Source organism: Ailuropoda melanoleuca, chromosome 16, assembly GCF_002007445.2.
Source record: "Ailuropoda melanoleuca isolate Jingjing chromosome 16, ASM200744v2, whole genome shotgun sequence".
NCBI lineage: Eukaryota > Metazoa > Chordata > Mammalia > Carnivora > Ursidae > Ailuropoda > Ailuropoda melanoleuca.
Genome location: NC_048233.1, coordinates 62962286 through 62981859, shown reverse-complemented (window position 1 = coordinate 62981859; position 19574 = coordinate 62962286). Strand labels below are relative to the sequence as shown.

The window sequence follows — 19574 nt, the reverse complement described above, 5'->3', positions numbered from 1 at the left end:
AAAAATGATAATACTGCCAGTGAAGTTGGAATCAAACATAAATGGAGCAGAGAAGGAATAGTGGATTGTGGGCGTGTTGACACTGCTGCCTTTTGAAAGACATGCAGTCAGAGGAACTTAGAGAAGGCAAATTTATTGACATAAAGGAGGAAAGTAGTTGTGATGAAAGGATAAAAATGTCCCAGAGGAGGTGACACCAGCAAAAACGTCACATAAAAGGAGCTCTTGGAGATACTTCATGACATTGAAAATACAAGCAAGGGATAAAAGGTTGTAAGCAGATGCAGCCTTAGAAAGGAAGGCGACAATTTGCCGAGTCACAGAAAAGATGCTCACTCCATAGTATGAGTTATATGATGACAGGAAGCCAAACACTGTTCAAACTAATCTTGATAAGTTGTTTGCTTTTTTTTTTTTTTTACAAATAAATAAACCATTTTATTTTCAATGTTTCTAGTATTGTAGCATACTAAGTAAGCAACATTTCCCCCCATTTTCCTGTGTATTTATAACCAATAGTGAGAAATTTTTTAATGTTTTGACAAAAATTTTTAGAGGTCATGGGACAAGTGTAATGTTTTCTGCTTACAGTCTTGCACAGTCAACCTGTGTGCTCATTTTAATGGTCCTGTGCTACAGTGAGGACTGCCTCTAGTTCACAGTTACACTCTAATACCCACAGCAATTTTACAACTTAGGCAAATATTATCACCCCCATTTCTTCTATTCATTCATTCATTCATTCATTCATTCTTTAAATGAGGTCTCACAGAATGAATGACTACAAATGAAAGTCACAGAGATCATGCAGGTTCCAAATTACATAGCTGAATAACTGGCAGGACTTGAACCATGAGAATTTCCCTTTAAATTCATAGCTTCTTACAGCCCCATGAATATGACACCTACATTCTTTCCAAATAATCTCATTAATATGTGAGGTATAAGTAGGAAAAATGTCCTAAATGTAGAGTCCCCCAAAATCTAATGTGTCTCATGTCAGATTTCACTGATTGGTGGATTACTTATTGTTCATGGGTTGCGGGCAACAGAGACTGACTCCAACATAGTAGATTACTACAGCACTGGTCCCCAGTGAATCCTGTCTCCCTGCAGCCACCTTTCTTGGCAGGGTTTCTTTGCCACTCTTCCCATTAACAAATGAAGTATATTCTCCCACCCCTTGAATTTGGGCTGGTTTTAAACTACCTTTAATCAATAGAACGTGTTGGAAGAGAAGTTACACCTTCTGGAACATTTCTCCATCATTTAAAGAAGCCCAGTTTAGCCTACTGGAACAGGAGAGAAAACGTGGAGATCTAGGTGTTCTAGCTGACAGCTCCAGCCATTTTCCAAGTAGGTTGAGTGAGTGAGGCAGTCTGGGATCAGTCAGCTCAGATCTTCCTACTGACTGGAGATCAGTTCCAGTCCCAGCTGACACAGAGCATAGACACAGCATCCCAGCTGAGCCCTACCCAGATTGCTCATCCACAGAATTGTGAGTACATAATTGGTGGTTATTTTACGGCATTAAAAAATGTTGGAGTATATTGTTACACAGCACACCACTAACCAGTAGAAGGAGAATATATTGGAAGGATATGGGGTTGTTTGTAAGGCTGAAGAAATCCTTGTAGCAGGAATTACTTAGTAGTCTTGCCTGGGTATCACTTAGAGAGTGAATGAACTCTAGCTGTTTCTTCTGTTCTTGTGTTGTTCTGCTCAAGATTCAGAGTGCTGAGGGGGAAAATTTGATGGGTCACATGTCCATCCTATGGGTGGATTGATTAATGAAAGAAGTGGGCAGAAGGGACTTCCAGTGTCCTCTTAAGCTTCTGTAGTTGGGGAGGCAAATACTGGACTTGTCCCCCCAGAATTGTACACAGATACTGCCACCAAAAGAAATCAGGGTGGAGGAGGAATGAGCGACAGACATCTTCAAAATGACACCTGTGCACTACAGTCACTTCTCTTTCTTGATAAGGATTTAAAAACATTTAAAGTATACAGTTTGTTATTTCATGGCAAATAAATTTGTGGTAAATCAAAGGAATTTTATGTCCATGTAACAGGTATGTAAGTCAATATACGGAGAAGAATTGCATATTGGACTGAGAAAGTTGAAGGTAAAAAGGACTTGGAGGGGCGCCTGGGTGGCTCAGTGGTTAAGCATCTGCCTTTGGCTCAGGTCATGATCCCGGTGTCCTGGGATTGATCCCCATGTTGGGCTCCCTCTCAGTGGGGAGGCTGCTTCTCCCTCTGCCTGCCTCTCCCCCTGCTTGTGCATGCACGCTTTCTCTCTCTCTCTCTTTCTGACAAATAAATAAATAAAAAATCTTAAAAAAAAAAGGACTTTGGAGTTTATCAAGGCCAAAGACCTCATTTTATAAGTTTGTGACAAAACTCGGACTAGAACTTGGGTCTTTTCCACTCCCCTAACTGTCCATAGCCTCAGTTGGGTATGGGATGGAAAAAAAATTGACCTGATATGTTTGAAATCTGCATATTACCTTCCTTTTGGGTATGGTCATAGCAAGGAGTCTTTGGGAGGCCTCTCTGACTACGTGTGGCACCTTCCTTATCTTTCCTCCCAATAAAACACCCATCCTCTCTTTTCTACTCCCAGCCACACTCAGAGGCACTCAGGCCAATATTGCTCGGGGCCAGTCTACACCTGAAAAATCAGATGAGGTGAATGTCCTAAAATCCAAACTAGCTGGCATGTGAATCAGGACAACATTGTCAGGTCAAGACTCAAACACTCTTAGAACTTTGGTTTGGTGACGGCTATGCATTGTATTTTCCCTTTGTCTTAAATATCTTGGTTTTTTCAAGGTTATTTGGGTAAAAATAGCATCTCTGCATTCTTGTCAGATTCTGGTGCATACTGTTCCTTTTAAAGTCCTAATCCCGTGACACCTGTTGAGTAGACTGGGGATTATGGCCTCTGAGAAGAAACAGCCCACTGGAGAATCTCAAACTATGAATTATGAACACGGACCTACCAAGGAAAAAAGACCCTGATTATTATTAATGAAAAACTGTTGCACAAAAATAAAACAACAACAAACAAACAAGGACAAGCACATAGAGGAGGAAAATTTTTATGAAATTAGAGTTTAAAGAATATTTAGGTCTCTGGTCTGGGAGAAAACGTAAGAAATTGGTGATAGTAGATGCCTCTGGAAAGAGGGATGGCTGGCTGGAGATCTAGGTAGGAGGGACACCTTTCAATTTTGGGACATGTCTTTGAAGCCTTACCAAAATAACGAAAGGAAAACAACAAAAGAAGTGAAGTGCTACAAAGAGTTCCTTTACCAGGAGCAAGCGTTTTGTTTTTATAACTTCCACTGTTTTTTAATGCTTCAAGCAAATTTTGGTGAATGAATTATAAAGACATCTCCCTTAGCCTTATTCTCTTGACTTGTTAAGTAATACTGGGCTTTCTTTGGCTAAAATTTCCATTGTTGCTACCCTTAAGGGATTTTTCCCCACTCAACACATCTTATCTCCGTTTTGTCTTGGTATTCGTTGATTTTTTTTTTTTAAGATTTTATTTATTTATTTGACAGAGATAGAGACAGCCAGTGAGAGAGGGAACACAAAGGGGGAGTGGGAGAGGAAGAAGCAGGCTCCTCGCGGAGGAGCCCGACGTGGGGCTCGATCCCATAACGCCAGGATCACGCCCTGAGCCGAAGGCAGACGCTCAACCGCTGTGCCACCCAGGAGCCCCGGTATTCGTTGATTTTTATGATGCTAAAGATTCAACACATAAATAACACTCCATTTTCCATCTTTCTAGTCTTCTTGCACAATATTTGATATTTGGAAAATAGCTCCCAACCCACCTTATTGTCATGACATTTCTCTTATCCTCTTAAAATGTGGTCATTCTATTAATGGACCATTTTACTCACCAAAAAGATGGATTGTTGTGCCGTTGGTTGGCTGTTTCAGTGTGTAATGGATTAAATCGGGGTTGGTAACTAAAGGTTTCACATTGGCATACAGGGAGATAGCAGTTCCCAGCGGGTGCAACTTAATGGAGATTTTTTTCCATTTTGAAAGGCATGTTTTTTGATGTTTCTGCCATGATTTTGCCTCCTCTGGAAATAATACCAGAATTGCCATTATTTGTGATGGGAGAGAGACGGTAGAAAGAAAGGATGTTGGCGTCAAGGTAAAGGTTTTGGCAGATCCAGTGCCATCTCATTGGTTACAAAGCCTTTCTGGAAAGCGTGCAATTATTCACCTTGCACAGCACAATTAAGTAAACAATTCATTTAGTCTCTCTATTGATACTCCGTTGCAGAGGGACTAGGGTGGCTCGGGAGATTGGAAATGCGAGCCGTAGCTTTTTCCCTCGACGTAGGTGGTTTGGATGTGTTCCTTAGGGTAGTGACCACATAGTGTCTCCATCTGATGGCTGTGCAGTGACCCGTGGGAAATAGATTGGTGGTTTCAGGCCCATGGAGAGGCGGTCACATCTCAACATCCAGGATCCCAGCTGGCAAAAATATGTGAGGATTATACTGACATGATTCTATTCAGTTTGTGCTTTAGTGAAATTTAGATGTTGAAAATCCTCCTTGCAGGAAAGTGAGCTTTAGAATATCTTCATAAAACTCTAAGTGAAGTTCTCCCAGGCTTCCACATCTGTCAGATGGTTAGCACACTTGGCCTGTTTATTTTGGCTTCGAGGCTTCGAGAATTTTTAGGGTCATAAGACTTCTCTCACATTTGTGAATGTCGAGGATAATATATCTACTCACAGCTAGTACAGACTTCCTGAAGAAACGTGGTACTTGGGTACAGGATTCTGTGATCAAGTTGTAGAAAATTGTCGCACATCTTGGTACTTTCAGACTGAATGAGGCTTCCTGAAATGAAACACATGTGCTTATAAATTATAAAGGTGTGCTTATAAAGTGCCATTCAGACTTAAGATATTTCTTAACCTAGGCCTGGGGGCCATGTTGATTGACCCACTGTTCTGCCCCCAAATTGTCACTTTGCAATTCTCATATTTAATAACCTTTTCTACACACAGGCGCACACACATACAAATTTACTACTTTTTTTTTTTTTTAATTTTTATTCATGTGACAGAGAGACACAGCCAGCGAGAGAGGGAACACAGGCAGGGGGAGTGGGAGAGGAAGAAGCAGGCTCCCAGCGGAGGAGCCCGATGTGGGGCTCGATCCCAGAATGCCGGGATCACGCCCTGAGCCGAAGGCAGACGCTTAACGACTGCGCCACCCAGGCGCCCCCAAATTTACTACTTCTATTACTTGTTCTAGTTAGAGGAAGGAATCCACGCTTGGGCCTCAGGTAGATAAGCTTTTCAAAACTGAATGCAATGCTAAATAAAAGGAAGATGTATGTGCAAAATCCTAGGGTGCCATAGTGGCCAATAACGTCTCCGTAACCCTGCAATACCGTAGAAAGTTGCCATTTGCCTAAGGATCCTTTGAAGACTCAGAGTTATGGCAGCGTTGAGCATGTAAGTATTAGTAAAACATGGGTAATAAAATTCTCTTTAGAGCTCGGGAGGAAGACATGGGCCTGGGCAGCGGGAAGGGTAGCCTCTTCTTTGCACCAACTCATCTATCCCTAATATTTTGTTGTGGTTTAAGGGTTTTCCTAAGGATTGGATGCCTCTTGGTGAGGACATCAGCTAGGTCTAAGATTTCTGGAATTTGATTTGTCAATGTCAGGCATCATGTTTCAGATGGAACGTGCTCACACCCCCTCCCTGCAGTCCCCAGCACCTCTATTTGTCCCTTTCCCACGTGTGTGACAAGTGGAAAAGATGGAGGAGGACACAGGTGAGTTAGTGTAGCAGAAGTTGGGCACCAGCCTCTATTACTAACCATGATTTGTGTCCTTGTGAGGAGCCGACCTCGTGGGGGCATTGCTGGAGGGCGGCCCGTGATTGGCCACCTGACGGACTACTTGCCTGGTGGGGTACATTACGTGTCAGATCAGTGCACGCCTACCAGTTCTGATCTCGGGAGTGGGGTGGAGTGGTGGGGTTGATGGATGGGTCCAATTAGTCCATGGAAGGGATATTCACCTAGTTGTAGTCAGTAATGGTATTTATTTCTCTATTTTAAAGATCATGATGGACTCTTATGCTCTTTTGGGTCCCTGTGGATAGTACTATGATGAGAATATTTTAAAAACTCCTTTGCTTTCTTGGCAGAAGAATTGAACACGCTGGAGAAAGGCATGGGAGAAATAGCAGGCGTGGACCTTTCCTCATCTCCCTTTCCCTTTTCTGCCCAGCCTGATGGTGCTGGAGGCCCACGAATCCCTTGGGTGTGGACAGAGCCACTATATGTAGGTCCTGAGAGAGTTTGGGGACGTGGTGGAGTTGAATTTGTGACAGCCCTCTTTGTTTATGACATACTTAAAATGCCAGGGTTTGCTTTATTTTGTGACTTGGTTAAAGTTTATTATTTGAACTTCAAGGTATCACTTAAATACAGAACTGAATTGGAAGAGGGTTAAGTTGGATCTTTTCATTGACAAGAAAATTAGCAAGTCATATATTCATCACGGAATTACAGAAACACAATGGGATTTGTTTTTAACTCCTTTGGTGAAGACCACACTAATTCCTTTTGCAAATTATTTGAGAAGAATCTTGTGGGAGTTTATAGAACTGATTCACTCGCTTTCAGGAAGACCGATTTGACTTTTCTCTCCTGAGGTTGGCAATAAATGCTTTTATTTAGTTTAGAGGAGAAAGGCTTTATAACCTCCTCTTTTCCATGACTCATAACTTTCTGAGCAGTCACATTGTGCTTTACAATGAGGGGTGTAATGAGAGTTTGGGGAAAAGTGTTACCTAAATTGAGGCAGCCATTTTGAGTGGAGAGCATGAAATAAAGAAAGAGGAGTAATTGATTTTTCCAAACTTCAAATCTGCAATGTGCCCAGGCCCTAAGAACTAACTTTCCTGTTAAGAGGGAAAAAAAATTGGTGGATATCTTAAACAAAATTAATTCTGGCTTTAAAGCTTTCATACAGACATTTTCAACTTGCATAGGCTGTCCATAATTTCAGGAAAAGTGGGTAGCTTCAGGCTAGATTGTTTTCTCTGTTGGTGGGTGTAAATGTATATGAAAGCTATTTGTTTCTCATGTAAAATTGGATCTGTTGACATAAGCATTTTTTTTTAAAGCTTGGAGATGTAAATCTGCATGAAAGACTTCACTCAAAGTTGTCCTCCTGAGAACTTGAATTTAGTCAAACATGTTGCTGTGAGATGAGTCACAATTTGAAATATTTTACATAGATTTCTCTCTGAATTTTGTATCAGAATGGTTTTGTAAAGGAGAGTTAAAAGTAAATGCCAGTAGATTGAGGAGCAAAATGGAAAGCCTCTAGTGTTGAAATGTCATATGGCAAGGGAATATTCCAGCTAAAATAATGATATTTTGTATTTATCATCTTCTCCCTTTTCATTTGTTACCTCTTTCAGAATTCACAGTCTGTTCCTATCTTCATATTGGAAAAGAACTAGAACTGGACTACTAGAAAACTATAAAATCTGATAAAATCTATCCTTAGACTTAGGAAATTAAAATATTAAAAATTTTCACACAGATTTCATTATCATTTATAGCTTAGTAAAGCAGAAGAGGCATCACATTCATATAAGGTCCAAATTTGCATATTTTCAACAACATAGTTGAGGCAAAATTTCGAGCTTTTCTTCTCTCCTCCCATCTGCCTGCCTGCCTGCCGTCTTTCCTTCCTACCTTTCCTTCCCTTCTTTCCCTGTCTTCCCTTCCAGCCCTTTCCCTCCCCCTCCTTCCCTTCCTTCTCTGCAGTAATATTTAGAGCCCTACCATTTAGTACCCCATAGCATATGTTTAGCAGGCTCTCTTCAAAACAGGATGCAAAATTTTATGCCCCTCCATAACCAGTTTGCATTCAAATGCTGAACCTCTCTATCAAGAATTGGAGGAGGGAGGAAAGGAAAATGTAAATACATGGCTATTAAGTACATGTCATCATTGTACCCATTTGTCATTGCTGCTTCATTCATATTTTGTCCTGTCAGGAGAACTGGATTCTAGCCTCGGTTCTGTCATTAACTGGCCCTTTAACTTTGGTCTTGGCTCCTCACCGTCTCTGAGTCACTCTTTTCTCATCTGTTAAAGTGGTTGGAACAGATGATCAATAAAGACCTTTTCTTGATTGTATGCATACTCTATAACTTCTCAGTCCTCTTTCTATGGGCATTTTAGTCTGTTTCCTGTCTGACTTCCCAGTTAATGGGGGATTTCACCCATGGCTGACAGGATGAAAAGTGAGAATTGAGTTCTGCAGAATTTTTCTCAAAGCAACTGGGAAGCTGCTTTCTCAAAGCCAGAGAGATGGCTCACATGGAAGTACATTGCTCACCAGGTTGTTAATCCAGATACACAGAAGTCATCCATGTAGAAGTCATTTCCCTCTCTCTCTCTCTCTCTCTCTCTCATTTTCTCTCCCCACCTCTTTATCACCACCCCATCCAATCTCACCTGTCATTTCTACTTCCTAAATATTTCTTGCCTCTGACTTCTGTGTCTGTTGACAATGCCCCAGATCAGACCACCATCATCTTTTCCCTAAATGACTGCAGCAGCCTCATAACTGATCTCCCTGCTGCCAGTCCTTCCCTATCCATTTCCCACACAATAGCCAGTGAGAGCTCATTTGATTCCACTCTCTGCCCCAGTAGTGGCCTTCTTGATTCCTATAGCATGCCAAGCTCTTCCTCTTGTCAGGAAACATGCTATTCCCTCTATCTGGAACGTTTTTCTTTCTTTCTTTCTTTCTTTCTTTCTTTCTTTCTTTCTTTCTTTCTTTCTTTCTTTCTCTCTCTCTCTCTCTCTCTCTCTCTCTTTCTTTCTTTCTTTCTTTCTTTCTTTCTTTCACATGCCTGGAACATTTTTCTTCACTTCTCAGCTTAAATATCACCTCTATAGAGAGACCTTCTTTGATTAAGCAATTGTCTTTACTGTCTATCACTTTTCTCTTTCCTTCTTGGCACTCATTATAGGTTGTAATATATGTATTTACATGTGTAAAGAGTGTCTTTACAAAAACTTAGGTGTACAGAGAGATGGAATGCTATTTCTCTATGGCTGAACCAAAGCCAGCTCATGAATTTCTCTCTAAATGATTTCCTCTCACCCTTCTTTTCTTCTCCCTTAAGGCAATTAAAATTCTGGAGGAGCTTAAGTGTTTTCTTCACATCAGGGATGAGATGTCCAGTTTGTGCTGTTTATCACTGATGGCCTCTACTTGATGTATATTGAGTTTTGAAGGGAATCTATAAATAATACTCCTCTTCCCCTCCCGAATTCTGGTCAGTTGAGCTGTAAGACAAAAGAAGGCATAGGGAGACTGAAATAGCACCACTATCATTATTAAAGCCAATGTTAGAGAACGCGTTTTATATTTGTGGGCAAGTGGATTTGCTCATCGCAGCTCTAGCCTGAGAACGCATTCTTAAAATAGTTGCCAACAGTTAATGCTGAGGTGGTTTTAATTAGAAAAGAACAGTGGTTGTCTTAATCTTTATTCTCCTGCATCTCTGCTTGTGGGAAGAGAAGCTTGGTCACGGTCTTGGTGAATTTTTACGATACAATTTCAGTTACTTCTTTTAAAGAAAAGTTCCAGAGCACTGAGTGTCCAGTCCTATTCAGCACTCTGAAATATTTGTTGAAAGAATTAAAGTGTTTGTTGTACATGGGCATTTTCCTAAATGAGTTCATTTAGTTTTAAAACAGAAATGTTGGGAAATAAGAATTATTTTGTAGATGTTTATTTGTGTGTGTGCGTGCACGTGCGCACGCACAGGCGCGCATGTGTGTCCCTTGGGGGACAGAAGTGCAACATTAGAGACAGGCATCCTCTAAGGTGGCCCTAAGTGATCCTTGCCTCCTGGTTTTCAAACCTTTGTGTAATTCCCTTCTGCCTGAGTGTAGGCTGGACCTGATGGTGACTCACGGGTAATGAATAGAATATGGCAAAAGTGATGAAAGGTCATTTCTGTGATCAGGTGACATAAGTACTGCAGCTTCTCTCTCTCTCCCCTGTCATTTTCTGTCTCTGAGGGAAGCTGGCTGCTACAGGATGAGCTGCCCCATGGAGAGACCCATGTAGCGAGGAACTGAGGGAGGGCTTTGGGTAACAGCCAAGAAGGAATGGAAACCTTTAGTCTAACAGCTCTTGAGGAACTAGATCTTGCCAACAACCAGGTGAATGTGGTTGGAAGTGGATCCCTCCCCACTTGACTTGAGTCTTCAGATGAGACCGCAGCCGCATTTGACAGTTTGGATGCAGCTTCTTGAGAGAACTTGAGCTAGAATCAAGCAGCTAAACTGTGCCCAGATTCCCCACCCAGAAACATCAAGGTAATAAATATTTGTTGTTTTAAGCTGCGAAGTTTTGGGGTCAGTCGTCACACTACAGTACATAACTAAGACATTATCTGTGTGAGGTAGGGATAACAGAATGTATCCTAGCCAGCGTCTAGTGGTAGAGAGAGAGCACTTGGGAGGTGCCCAGTACCTTATTGATACTTATTGCTATTAGTAAGTGATAGACAACCCAAATATCTGTTAAATTATTCTAGGAATTAATATTCTCATGTCGCCTTACAGGAAAATGAGGTCTTTTGGGGAGAAGGCAGACAATTGTAGAGGGGTACTTCTGTATCTTTTATCTGGGTTTATTGTTAAGTGCATATTTCTATATTAATTACTGTTCCTAAAGTGAGGAGGGAATGGAGGGGGATATAAACAATTACAGCACATCACAGGTGGTAGAATATTAAAAGTGATAGCTGCAGGAGGAAATCACATTGAAATATGGGCCAGAAAATCTGGCAGCAGAAAAGACAGCAAAACAAGTTTAGATGGACTTGGGATTTTGATGAGGTTAACAGATTTAAGTTGAGGAATAGTCCTCTAACAGTTTCCTGCCACTGCCATGTTTTGTTAATGCAGAATATTTTCATCATGTTCTTTTCCATTCTGCAGGGACTGAGAGAATCCCAGTATTATTGTATATAGCCTCTGAACTCAGATAATACATATGGGGTGGGAAAGCCTCGTAGTTGGGAGCATGGGCCTTGGAGTCAGATGGGCAGGGCTCTAGGATTCTGAGCTCCCCCATTCTACTCACTAGTCTTGTGACGTTTGACACACTGTTTAACATATCTGAGCCTCAGCGTCCTCAACTTTAAAATCATAATGGTATCCACTGAGAGGAATAGAAATCCATATAAAGATTTACCACAGTATTTTTCATATACCTGAACGGTAGCTGTCAGTTATTTTTATTTTTATTACAAGTACTGAACACCATGGCTGACACATAGTAGGCATGCAGTATCAATTTCCTGCCCCTTCTGTTTTTCCTCTACTTTCTCAAATCTAGCCCATATTTTTTGAATTCTATTTATTGATTATATATTCTCTAATTCAAGAAATATTTTGATGCAGAAAATCTTAAAAAGGCACACTGCTAGCTTAAAGCCTCTCTGCTTTCTCCTTTTATTCCTGAAGGTTTTATTGTTAGCAAAGCTTTCTGAGAGCTTTCAACCTAAATAGCTTGAAATCACTAGATAAGAGAAGATTTTTTCTTTAAGTTTAGAAATTAGGAGCCAGCTGAGCTAGAGGGGAGATATTTATCATGTCATTATTGTGTCTATGTGGGAACGAGTGCTGTTTTGTATATTCTCTATGAGTATCAACTTAGCAGGAAGGGCTGTAGTTGTCTGAAACTGGGGGCGGGGGGAAGACAAGAGAACTCAGTGCTGTATCAACAGGATGGAGTATTGTAAGAAAATTACATAAGGAAAATGAACAATAGGGGGTTGTTTTAGACAGAAGGCACAGGGGTTAACAAGGGTTAATCTACACTGCAATAAATTTTAATTTTTCCTGTTAAATAAACTTTAATTTCAATTTAACAAGTTTAACATTGCAACTATCAACAGGTTCTCAAAATAATTCTGCCTTTGTAAGCTGTTGCATTTAAAATAACTCCTTTGAAAGGAGTAATTTTTCATCTCAGCTCAATGCCTATGATTGAATTGAATTCATTACTCAGTTTCTAGGAATGTATTAAGCATATCAAAGACAAAAAAATTGTGGTATTGTCAAGGAGCTGAGAAGTGTACAAAATTCTCCAAGATCAGGTTTTCATGACATGTGAAGGAATGGGGGTAGGTGGGGATAGTTTAGGGTACTGAGCAGTGAAGAAGAGTTTAAAATTCAAAGTAAACCTAATATAAGGAAATAGCAGCTTGAAAGTGAAACCCAACAAAGTCGACAGTTGACTCAAGTCCCTTCAATTCTTCTTTAGTGTGGAAGTGATTTTGTTTGTTTTTAAATAAAACCTTATCCGTGGTCATGTTCAAGTGTCCACGGATTATCCCTAAGCAAAACCATTCGGGGTTCACTTCTTTGCTCCTTCATTCATTTGTTCACTGTTCATTTGACAAATATTAATGAGTACTTAGTATTTGGTAGGCCCTTTATTAAGCCCTGGGATACAGTGGTAAGCCATGCATGCCTAGGTTTTGGGAAATGCTGCCTTTTCTATTGAACCCCATCCCCCCTCTGCAGAAATATTCACAATGCCTGTTAGCACATTAAAGGCTCTGAGAAGTCCTGCAGTGAAGAAACCTGTTTAACCTTCTTCTTCGATACAATTTTTCATAGACCTTTATATCCTTAAGGGACTGTTCTTTCTGGAAACACACTGTGGAAAATCTAAGTTAAGATGAAATAGGCAGTGCAGAAGGACAGGATGACATTGGATAACAAGGCAAGTAAAACAGTGCTTTAATTCATACTTGTTGATTGCAGGGACTGTGTCGCCAAGCAGCTTGGCTCTCTACTTAATGAAGAGGAAGCATGTACTGCCTCAGTTTTGTCCACATCCTTTCTATTCTCCGTATTTGCACTGGCCACATTGTTCAATTTAGGACATAATACAAGTTCAACATGACCAGCAAGGTTTTTCAATTTGTTCACAATGGTCTTGGAGCTAGCTGTTTGCCAAAAGAAACCTCCTTACCATTCATGATGCTTCATTTGGGGAAAATAGATGAAAATGTTGAATATATGGTTAAATTGGATTCTTTTAAAACCATTCCAGTAAACCTATCATCTGAGAGAAGAGGTAATCAATCTTTGGATTGCCTTTTTTTGGAATTACATACTTTCATAAAGTTAAAATACCCCTCAAAAAAGTATATTTGTGTACTACAAAGAATTAATACATGGGGAGTAATGTAAGCACATGGTACTTTTAATTTCTTGATGGCCCCGGGGCACCGTTATCTGCTCTTTTCTGGGAAATCACTCATCATGTAGCTATTGGGGAAAGGGAGCACTTCGGCCCCTTTTCTGGGAGCAGTCCAATGCAGTATGGATATTAATTAAATTTATTAAACAAATAACACAGCGACTCGGGGAAGCAGGGGTCCATCTGCCAGTTCTGCAGACAGATCTCTGCAGAGACGCGAGCTGAATGGTAGTTAAAGCGAAGTTGCCGAGCTCAGCAGATGGGCTCTTGTCTCCAGTGGGGGAGATTTGGTGGCGGTCCAGCAACTCTTTCCCCCCTCCAGGTTTTTGTTCCTTGCAACTGTGATTGAAGAAGCCCTTCTCTGTCTTTTCCCAGCCTTGTGCCTCTCTCTCCCACCCCACCCCGCTTTGTTTATGTGAGCCATGTTTAAATCTGAGTGATTTGTTAGAGAGGCAAGTCCCGGCTGATCTCATTTTGTGTATGTGCTGTAAAGCTCAAGCAGAAGATAATTAGGAAAATGTAATCCCATTGACTTTGCACCCCACTTGTGTACATTGCAGCAACTCAGCCTCGTGCCCTGGAATAAAGTCTCTGAACGGATTTGAATTTAGTCAGCATTCCCATTCCCTGCCTTTGGTATTTCTTATTTTGAAGTTTAGATGCTTATGATTCTGAAAATCGTCCTTTAGATTGCCTTTAGACCTGCGTGCCTTTTAAAGCATGCAATTTAAGGATTCTTATCTGTTTGTTTTTTCCTTATATTTTCATATTCTGTTGGCAAGTGTCTAGGTCCTTAAATCCCAGTGTCTCCTTGCCATCTGGGATGAGAGGTCATCGGCAGTGTTAGATCTGCTGTGTCTTTTAGAGACCCTCCTCCCCACCTCCCGACCTACCTCTTCCATGAAAAAAGACAGTGAATTTGAAACCTTTCTGTAAGGAAGGACGACTTCACTTTCAGTCGATGATCGTCTCCCAGTATTTGATATACGTTTTGACAAAAGCCCACTTAGACAGAATTTAATGCTAGCACGTTAGATTAATGCAAATCACCCCCCCAACCCTTTATCTCTACCTGAATCTTGGCAAAAATTATTTTGTAGACCGCTCTGTCATTTCTGGCATTTCATGTCCCCTCACCTGAGACCACTGCCTTTCTCGGGGGGAAGGTGGGGGGCAGACAAAGCCTGCTAGGCAGATGGTGTGCTCTATTGATGGTAAAGTTTGGGACTAAATAGATACCGCCTTGGGCTGAGTCCTGAAATGCCCTTACCTTAGACAGAGAGGTCTGGTTCCGGCCAACCTGCCAGGGGGACACATTTGCAGAGATAAAGGTGCCTCTGTGGAATTAGAAACCCTTCCCGTCAGAGTGGGTTCCCTCCCTCGCCCCCACATTCTCTGCCAGCAGAGGTCTCTGTTGATTACAGAACCCAAAGAGAACCCTGCATGAATCTGGGGTTTTGATTATCCCCAGGTATACTCAGTTTTGTGGGAAGATGGGGGCCAAACATTTATTCCAGTTTGTAAGAAGAACCAACAAATGGATCTGTGCACCCAGAGCACAAAGAAATAGCACGCCGAGGCACTGTCCAGGCAGGACAGTCAGTTCCGTCTCTGCCGCTCAGGAAGGTGTTTGGCCAAGTCCATCCTTGACATTGGTCCGTGTTTGTGCTTTTTGCTACCCAACTTGAAACCCCAGTCTCATCGGGTTTAGCCGGGGGATGCAGTACTTTCGCTGCTGTTGCCAGTCCCTGCCCCTCACTGAGGTTCCAGCCCCCACCCCCGGCCATGCTAATATTCATAATAGGAAGGCTTCTGTTACTATGGCAAATTGTTGGAATGAGGTAGAGATTTTGTTTTTCATTAGAGCCCTGCCAGCGATTATTGTGAACTCTGAGAGTTATCGTTCCATCCCAGTTTCTTTATGGAATTTAAGAAGGCACAGCAAAAAAGACAGTCATGAAGTGGCTGGTGAAAAATGTTTGTTTACCAGCAAGTCATGGGTGAACTGCCGATTTATTTCTCTAATTTGTTGGGAGTCAGAATTGGCTGGGGGCAGGGGGAAGACTCTACATTTTGAATTCATAGGCTATTTACCAGTGTCGGCTCTGCTTCTCCTTCCACCCTGGTGTACCTGGACTAATTTTGTTCTCTGATTTAAATCGCAATCTAGTGGCTCTGGCATCTCAATTTAAGGGAAGATTGGATGTTGTTTTTCAAAGGGAATTGCAAGTGTTTTAGTCTTGTCTGAAAACAGATTGTGTCTTCTTTCCCAAGGATAAGCTTAGGAATTACATATAAATCTCAGGGTTTCATTCTTAGCAAAATGTTTTCAACCCTCTTGTCCACACATTAGTATAAATGAATAAAACAGAGAAAAAGCCAGAAAACACCCTGACAGACAGTGTGTGAATCTTTCTGATCTGCTTCCTCAGCCTGCCATTCTACTGAACACATTTTGTTTACTCTACGGCTTCTAATTGCTCTATTGCAGATTTTGTAGGCAGCATGACAACTTGGGAGTAAATGCATAAAAAAGCTTTTGATGGGGAACAGAAGTTAACACTCAATCTGCAAGGAACCAGAGAGCAGCTTGAAAAATAACAACTTATTTAAAAATTATCTGATTAGGGCAGGTATTTTTCAGATGTTCTCATTTATTTGGCCATGATGTACCTTTCTTCTAGGAACTCAAATGCAAACTTTAAAATTTTTCATTCGGGGGCTCCTCGCCTACTCCTTACTATCTATCATGCGTCTGACAAATATTTTGTCAAGAACCATGTTTGGGAAGATCACCACCAGCCTTATGTGGCAGTGTCTCAGAATTACATGCTGTAGCTCTTCAAAGCATGGACCTCACTGTGTAGGACAGGGACTGGGGAATGGTATCTCCAAGTGACACCCAGGCCTGGCAGCTTGTACCTGAAAAGACTGACATTTGACCTGTGCCTCAGAGGGCACAGTACAGCTCCTGAGAGAAAGTAAGGCTCATGGTCTTTGTCATCCTTAATGATCCTTCAGCTTGTTCCCATGGCTCGGTCTTATTTCTGGTACCATGTGTGGAGCTTTTCATAATCCTGGATACAATAAATATTGATTGATTGTTGATTAGATTTGCATTTGGTTTCCAGGAGCCAAGCAGAATAATCCAGCACACTATGTTTTGGCCTCTGGCCATCTGCGTCTTCTCGGGTCCAGGAATCCCTCCCTTATCTTTGCTGTGCTTCAGGAAACTGCCTTCAATTCTTCTGGTCTTGTCTTCTGAGGTCAAGCTGACAGAAGGGCCATCCTGGGGCTGTATGATTCTTTTGTTCTCACTGTACAGTATGTTTTAATTCAAATTCAGCATCTTGAGGTAGGAGGGGAATTTATAGATACGTAGCTCAGCTCCCTCCCAGTGGCAGCCATGATGGAGGGGTCATGCTGCTTATCCATTTGTAACTACAGAGAATTTATTCCTGCATTGTTGCAGTCTTTAATTTTGTGAGTTTTAAAATACTGTAGATGTTAGAAACTTATTCATTAAACTCATGAGTAGAAATCTCCATCTAAGGAAACCCAGACTTTGTTTTAAGAAGTGATGAAAATAAAATCACAATTCAGCTCACTGGTATCATGATATCCGTCTCTACATAATACGTCTTCAAGTCGGCTTACATATATTTAATGTTTATTTATGTATATATTTCCAAGTGTACTTATATTTAATGATTGCTAGCTACCATAGCTAGTTCCTGGGCTAAGCGCTTTACATATGTCTTACCATTTAATCTTTCCAACATATCAATATTCTTATTTTAAAGGTGAGAAAATTGAAGCAAGGAGATGCTAAGTAAGTTATCCAAAGTCTAAGGAATCTAAAATAATCTAATGTCACTAACAGCCGAGCCTGGATTTGAAACCAAGTCAGCTGACTCCCATATCCTTGTATTTAACTGCTCTGCTATATTGCTGGCCTATATTTCTCACTTCCTTAGCTCCAAAAGCAATCTGAGGCCTCTTCAAACAAAGGTGCACATAAAATAGCATAGTTTAAGCCGGAAGAAAAAGAGAAATCATGTGAGAACCCTTCAGATTCTTGGAGGCCGCAATCCCATTGTGTTTAAATTTGTACTTTCTAAGTCAACGTTGCCAATTTCTTAAGCTTTCTACCTACTGGGGAGAAGGTGGGTTGCTACACTGGTAACTCTTTGGGGGCAGAGGCCTTGCCTTGCCACCACTGTGTTTCTGGTGCCTAGCCGACAGTGTTAAGATTGATCTGAAGGAGAGGGCTGGCTGGGGAAGACGAAGCTGGGTACATAGATTTGATTCAGGCTGCCGCTGCTGAGGCACACTCATTCATAGCAGGTGCTGGGTCAAGTTGGATGGCATTTGTGACTTGGGAACCCAAGGCAAAAATGGGATTGGGAGAGGAGGAGAGGTAGAATAAAATAATATTTATCTTTCTTATCTATTCTCCACTGTATGCTGTTTTGCATTTTTTGTATATATCACTGTAAACCACCTTGAATCCCTTTTAGAATGAGGCAGGATATAAATAAATGCTTATATATTTATACAGACACACATACATACACATAAAATATTAGACTGAATTGACCTGTTTAATGAAATCCTTTGTTGTCTGCTGAGATAGATAAAGAAAGGGTGGTGTCATCACCAGGAGGAGGCTAATGATTGCCAGATTCACAGACTAGGTGGGGAGGCATGAGCCAAGATGATGAGCAGGGGTGGGCTTTCCATGTGCTGTGGGAGCCATCCCTGCAGTCGTCCTGGGGAGCGCAACTTCCAGGCCTTTGCCATGCCGCTCGCCTTCCTCTGGAACTTGAGAGTTCCCCTGAAAACTGAATGCTGTACCTCAAATTCATGCAGAAAAAATAGACTTGTACTTTCTTTATATATTGCAAACAATTTTACTTCTATTCATGCAGCTGGAGACTGTATTTAAAAATAATCGCATACATCACCGTATGTCATATTGACCTTTAGTCAACTAAACCCCCTGGTTCTCATCAGAGACTCCCCTCAGATTAGTGCAGGTGACGTTTTACACCTAAATTCAGGACTTTGCATTCATTACTCCCATTTCGTAGATGTAGATGCAGGTCCAAGGAAGCTAAGTAAGTCTTCCTTGTCTTTTGCTCCTGCCTTTTTTCTCTTGCTTCTTCATTTTTATTTGTTTGCTCCCAGTCCGCAGAGCTATGCCTCTTTCTGTGGTTGATTCCATGTGTTCATGACCAGGTGGTAGCAGAGCACTGAATGATGGGGTTTGAGGGGATTTTCACAATATCTTCTCTGGGTGGAGAGTATTTGTAAAATAGGACAAACAACCTATATCGGGTGTCTCCCATACCGTCATTATGCTAAAATGATTGCCTGCCTTGCCCTGTCATCTTCATGTACTAGGTCTCCAGCCCCTGGAGGAAGGGGGAAGAAGGAAGAAACTCTGCACGGTTTGATCAGAACTCAACGGCCCAGTCATCACTGGCTGCTCTTGGCACACCCTTGCTTAGTTCTCCCTAGAGAAGGTTTGGGGGTGAGTGTGGTAGGCCTTTTCCACAGGGCGGCACTTTGGCTCCCCTTGTCTAATAACCAGTGTGGCTTGGCCATGTTCAGGATGTTGAAGTCAAGCAGTGAGGTTTTGTTGTGTTACAGACAAAGGTTTACTGCAGGAGCTCATGGTGCCCATCATTTATTTTCCATCAAGACAGAGAGTTGGTTCATGGGTGGCCCTTTACACTCCAAGTCAGGCTGGATAAGTCTCACTCAACATGAGAGTCTCTCAGATATCAGGACCTTTTGTTTATGAAGAAAAAACTTTGGGAGGTAAGAAAGGGTCTGATCAAAAAGATTCTTCCTTTGGATAGGTCACATTGCAAAGAAGAAATCATTTTTCTGTCTCCTATAAGCTCAAATAGACCAGGACTGCTGTTTCTCAGCTGGGGTGACTCAGGGAATAGGAGCATCTTGACTTAAATAATGAGTATAGCCCTTTTTATCTCTGACATCTGTGTTTTTCTCAGCCCTTACCAGGGGTCACTGGGGTGCAAAGACAAGCTTTGGTTCAGTTCTTCAGAACTTTTACTATTTGTAATACTTGTCAATGTTCATTCATTCATCAAATATTTGTTGAGTGCTTTCTGGAATCAGGACAAAATAAGAAAGCAACAGAAATGGGTCCCTGCCTTCAAAGAATCTCTGTCTAGAGGAGGAGACTGATATTAAAGAATCACAGTAACAATAGTATAATT

General features: G+C 41.4%; 1 protein-coding gene across 6 annotated transcripts in view; it reads left to right on the top strand.

The window, feature by feature from the left end:
- The window catches only part of LOC100479327, a 200226-nt gene that overhangs the window by 73458 nt on the left and 107194 nt on the right, over positions 1-19574 (top strand). Inside the window, exon 1 of one of the 6 annotated variants that reach the window (XM_034644580.1) lies at positions 18281-18859. The exons of the other annotated variants lie outside the window; for them this stretch is intronic. The gene's annotated coding sequence lies outside the window, so the exon portion shown is untranslated. Of the gene's footprint in view, positions 1-18280; positions 18860-19574 lie in introns of those variants that run through there. 6 annotated transcript variants of the gene reach the window in all.